The sequence below is a fragment of the Micromys minutus genome (genome assembly GCF_963924665.1).
Source record: "Micromys minutus genome assembly, chromosome: 1".
In the NCBI taxonomy this organism is placed as follows: Eukaryota; Metazoa; Chordata; class Mammalia; order Rodentia; family Muridae; genus Micromys; species Micromys minutus.
In genome coordinates, this window is record NC_137969.1 from 257,319,665 (window position 1) to 257,325,439 (window position 5,775).

The following is a 5,775-nucleotide window of genomic DNA, read 5'->3' on the forward strand; positions in this document are numbered from 1 at the left end:
TCAGGATGTGGTTGCAACACTGTGTCTTGCACAGTAATAGACTGCAGAGTCCTCAGATGTCAGGCTGTTGAGTTGCATGTAGGCTATGTTAGAGGATTTGTCTACAGTCAATGTGGCTTTGTTCTTAAACTTGTCATTGTAGTAAGTACCACCATTGTTAGGATTAATTCTTCCAATCCACTCTAGGCCCTGTCCAGGCCTCTCCTTCACCCAGTGCATGTAGTAGTCAGTGAATGTGTAACCAGAAGCCTTGCAGGAAATCTTCACTGAGGCCTCGGGTCTCGACAGCTCAGACCCAGATTGCAGCAGCTGGACCTGTGTGTGGACACCTGTGCAGGGAAAGACAGAGTGGAACTCATTGTCACTCAAGTCTATGACCAGACCTCAGTACTTCTAATTTGAGACCCTTACCTGTAGCTGTTGCCAGCAGAAAGAGGATGATACAGCTCCATCCCATGGTGAGGTCCTGTGTACTCAGTGACTGTAGAGAGGACAGGGATCTTATGTTGTTGGTGGTGTAGACATCCATGTATTTACCATAGACTCACATGATTTGCATATTTAGCAGGGCACATCTTTGAATAAAACCTACTCCTGCTGAGGAGAAGGGACACCTGGGTTATGAATCACATTTCAGAGGCCCAAGTACTAATCCTCTCCAAGTAAATTCATTCCAAACCACATTTCTGAACTTTGTGCTGAGGCTGGGGATGCAACATGAAGGCCTGTGTTCTAAAACAATTGGCAGTCTGAGACAGTGGGCCCCTTCTCACAAGGCTAATAGATTTTAAGGTCTTTACAACGATGAAAATACTGATGACAATGTTCAATAACAGCTAAGTTACTATAATTTAGAGCCTTCTTTCAATACATAAGATTAACATTTCTGTTTCCAACATGTTAAATACCAAACAACTATTATCCAAATTACTAAAACAGTATATATTTTATATACATTTGTACATGAAAGATTATTGCAGTACCACTAAATTATAGAAATACACTATGTATCTGTCAAAAGAAGTCTGCATGTATATATATATATATATATATATATATATATATATATATATATATATATGCAAGAAAATATGTATCTTTAAATTGTTTAACAAAGAATCTTCACAGTGTTATGACGTAGATATATTACATGTCAATCACAATAAGACCATGTACATTAAGAAAGGAAACCACAGAGTCTACAGACTTTCCTCCACAACCAGCACATCTCTCTGCTGGAAATTCATGGTCCCCCTGTGCCCCCTGCTGGTCATGAACTCACCCTTTGCTTATAATGAAGTTGCCCAATCTGACTTGAGCAGTAACATATCCCTGGAACTATTATGTTTTCAGGGTTCAGATACAGGAAGAAATGGCTCCTGTTTATCTGGAGAAGATGACAGATGTCTCAGCCTCTGAATTTAAGTTGTTTTCACATTTTGATCAATGACACTCTCAAAGTCATCTCCTTTCCTAGTGGCAGTTGGATCCAGCTCTGACAGTGCTCAGTTGTAATAAGGTGTGAACAGGGATCAGGATGTTTGTTTCCTTCATTATCTGTTCCTGGGTTAGAGAAGCTGAGGACAGAACAGCAGTGAGACCTGAGCTCAGATAACTTGCCCCATGTGTCCATGTATGAATTCCTGGATCATTCACATACAATGAAAATAGGAGGAACCACTGAGTTATTCACACAAAAGCCAAGAGTCCACAGTAATTCACATTGATAAAGAAGTGGAAATTAAGCAAATTCACTCTGAAAAATCTAATGTGTTTCACAACCTGTGGTGTGCATTCATTAAATTTGATGAGAGTACACCGGAAATACCCTTGACAAGGATTCTAATGCTTTTAGAATATGTGCTTAGAAAGCGTTATCTCCACCTGAGTAACTATCCAATCCAGGAACTTCCTATTTCTAAGCAGGGGATGTGTTCATAAAGCTTTTCAGGAGTTGATGTGTTAAAATGAATGATAGATTTTCAGTATTGTCCCAGGAATGAGTGAAGCCAATACACTGTGTAGGAATGGGTGTACACATGTTAAACTAACATGGGGATCATAATGCCTGCTGATCTGATGCACTGTCTATTCAGGAGTTTGCCTTGAATAAAGGCACACATTGATTTTTACCATCTTTTTATTCCTCTCTTCATTTTGTTCTTTTTACTCATCTCCTCTGTTTTCTCTCTCTTTTCATTGATCACAACTTCACAGAAGTTCCTATTTTGTTTGTCTTTATTTAACGAATCTGAACACTTAAGAAATTTGGGCAACATTTCACTATTCCAGGTCTCTTTGCACTGAGGATTGTGTCTGGAAACTGGCTCACATCTTTTCACTCTGATTTCCTCACAATTTCAGACACCATGTTGTTCTCAGTTGCCAAACATATAAGTAAATTAATAACTATATTATAAATATTTTATGGAATATCTGGAATAGTCACTGTGTAACTTATTTCTGAAATCAGTTACTGAAAAATTCTAGTTTATTCAGCAGGAATAGTGTCGTGAATCTGGAATTACTAAACAGTTGTCACCATAGAAGTGAAGATCACTGTCGCACACATTTATCTCAAATAATGTAGGACATGGTCTTGTATCATTGAGGTTAGATTTCTCTAAATGTTATGTAATTACACGGCCAGACTTTGGGTTTGGAGCACATGAGTTTAAAATCAGTGATCAATGCATACTGTTGCACCTCATAATGCCTCCAAAATCTCACTGAGAGGACATAGTATGAATAAAAACACTTTGTTGAGAGGATCTAAACATACCCAGGTTGTGATTACAAATACCTTTAAATGCAGGGTTTGAAAAGTAGGGGCTTGTGGATCACTGAGTTGTAGACTGACTGCATCTACCAGAGAGTTACAATATAATCATTGCTATACAGAGAGACCCTGCCTTGAAAACATAAGCAAAACAAAACAGTACTTTAAGAGTAGTGTAGGTCATTCCTAGCCATTAGATATTGATTGACTGTGTGATAAAACAGGTTTGCTCCAAAGTTATTGACCAAAATATGGTAGACTTGTGCTCACACTAACACAAATATATTTATAACAATATAGCTTTACTATGAATTCCAATGAATGAAATGAATGAATGAAAATACCAAGACATGTTTATTGATGGCGATTTAAGCTGTACCTTACACTTTTAACAACTTGTTTTCATAACTTTTAGAAATACATCAATATTATTCTATGTGCTGCCAAATTACTTGGTGGTTTCTCCTCCTTCAGCCTGGCCTGTGTCTCTATCTGCATCTGTCTATCAAAAGCTGCACCTGTCTCTTTGCCAGAGTTCCTAACTCTCCCGAGAAGTCTGGCCTATTTGTTCCTCATATATTACAGGCCATAAACTTTTTATTAAAATAGTCAAAAGCCAAAAGAGAGAATTTATCCAATATATGATTAGAGAATAACAATATCAAAAGCTGGTATTCAATTTTCTGCCCTCCAGGAATAAGTGTGTGAATGATACAAAATAATCTTTACACAGTGCACAAGGAGATCAACCGGAACACAGGGTCATGGGTCACATTCACTAATTTAACAGTCTTTCTCTCTGAATAATACATGTAATATCACTGTGAAATTCTTTATGAAATAAGAAATTTTATGCCTTTTATTTCTTCTTCAATACTTTACTGTAATTTTGAGCAAGTCTACAGCCTACACTTCACTGTATTCTCAGCTCTACAAGAGTTTGCTGCTCCTTTGGAATTTCTGAAATAGCTGAGAGGCAGCTCGGACACTGTGCCTGATAACTTATTATATAAAAACTCCTCAGATGTTAACCTGCTGAGATATATTGAGCTGTGTTGAACATTGTGGCTGCATCTAGATTGGTTCTGTTCTCAAATATATGATCTTTATGAAAATTCTCTTTCTCTGACTTACCTCTGTCTCTCTGTCTCCCTCAACCTATCTGTCTATCTCTGTGTCTCAGTCTCTCTCCGTCTACCTCTCTGCTTCTGTCTGTCTCTCTGTCTCCCTCTGCCTTTCTGTCCCTCTCCATCTATCTCTGTCTCCTTCTGTCTCTGTCTGCCTCTCTGTCTCTGTCTCTCTGTCTCTGCCACTTTCTTTCTCTTTCTCTCTCTGTCTATCTTTATCTTTCCTTAATTCATCCTTTGTTTAAATTGAATATTTAGTATACTAACATTTTAATCTAACATGTCCCAGTTTCCCATCTGAAATACCCAGATCCTATTCACCCTACACATGCTTCTATGTTTGTGCTCTGTATGCAGTCACCCACTCTCTCCAGGCTCCATGTCCAGGAATTTCCCAATACAGGGGCATCAAGCCTTCACAGGACAAAAAGCCTCTCTTCCCATTGATGACCTAAAAGGCTACAGATATGACTGGAGACATGGGTCCCTTCATGTGTACACATGGGTTGGTGTTTTAGTCTCTGGGAGCTCTGGGGAATTTGGCTGGTTGACATTGTTGTTTTTTTCCATAGGGTTAAAAACCACTTAAGCTTCTCCACTCTTTTCTTTAGCTCCTCCATTGGAGTCCCCAAGCTCAGTCTGATGATTGCCTCCAAGCATCCTCATCTGTATCTGTAAGGCTCTCTGGCAGAGCCTCTTAGGAGACATCGATATCAGGCATGAGTGTTTAAATTCATTCTTGGTTATGCCAAGCATTTGGAATAGTATTCCCTTATCTATGAGTTTATCCTGTGTGTTCTTTTGTGACTGGGTTACCTCACACCGGATGATATTTTTTGTTCCATCCATTTGCCTAAGAATTTCATGAAATCATTGTATTTAGGATAAGTAGTACTTCACTGTGTAAAATATGCCACATTTTCTGTATCTATTCCCCATTTGAAAGTTATCTAGAGTTTCACTTCTTGAGTTATTTGTAAATATTGGACACTAGCCTTCTATTAGATGTAGGATTGGTAAAAATATTTTCCCAATCTTTTGATTGCCATTTTTGTTCTTTTGACTCTGTTGTTGCCTTATAAAATCTTTGCAATTTCATGAGCTACAATTTGTCTATTCTTGCTGTTAGAGTGTAAGCCATTAGTGTTCTTTTCAGGAAAATTTGCTCTGTGCCTATGTGTTCTAAGCTCTTCTTAACTATTAGTTAGTTTCAGTGTACATAGTTTAATGTGTAGGTCTGTGACCCACTTGAACTGGGGTTTGTACAAGGAGATAATAAAGAATCGATTGGCATTCATCTAAATGGTTACTGCCAGTTGAAATAGCAACATTTGTTGAAGAGGCAAGTTTTTATCCACTAAATGTTTTTAGCTCCTTTATAAAAGATCAAGTTACTATGGGTGTGTGGGTTCATTTCTGGGTTTATGTTTCAGGGGCAGTCTGAGCCTCTGGAGTTAGCATCCCACTATCAGTGAGTGCATATTATGTCTGTTGTTTGTGACTAGATTATCTCACTCAGGACGATATTCTCTAGATGCAACCATTTTCTTAAGAATTTGGTTAAGTCATTGTTTCTGATGGCTGAATAGTACTCCATTGTGTAAATGTACCACAATTTTTGTATCCATTCATCTACTGAAAGACATCTGGGTCCTTTCCAGCTTCTATCTACTATAAATAGAGCTGCTATAAACATTGTGGTGCATGTAACTTTGTTGAATATTGGAGAGTCTCTGGGGTATATGCCCAGTAGTGGAATAGGTGGATCTTCAGGTAGTACTATATCCAATTTTCTGAGGAATCGCCAGACAGATTTCAAGAGTGCTTGTATCAGTTTACAACCCTGCCAACAGTGGAGAAGTGTTCCTC

At 38.2% G+C, this 5,775-nt stretch overlaps 1 gene segment (V, D, J or C); it reads right to left on the reverse strand.

Annotated features, from left to right (window-relative positions):
• LOC308418516 (Ig heavy chain V region 1-72-like) lies at nt 1-529 on the reverse strand. The segment is given in 2 exons: nt 412-529; nt 1-329 (listed from the first exon to the last, which is right to left on the reverse strand).
• Nucleotides 530-5,775: the final 5,246 nt, after the last annotated feature.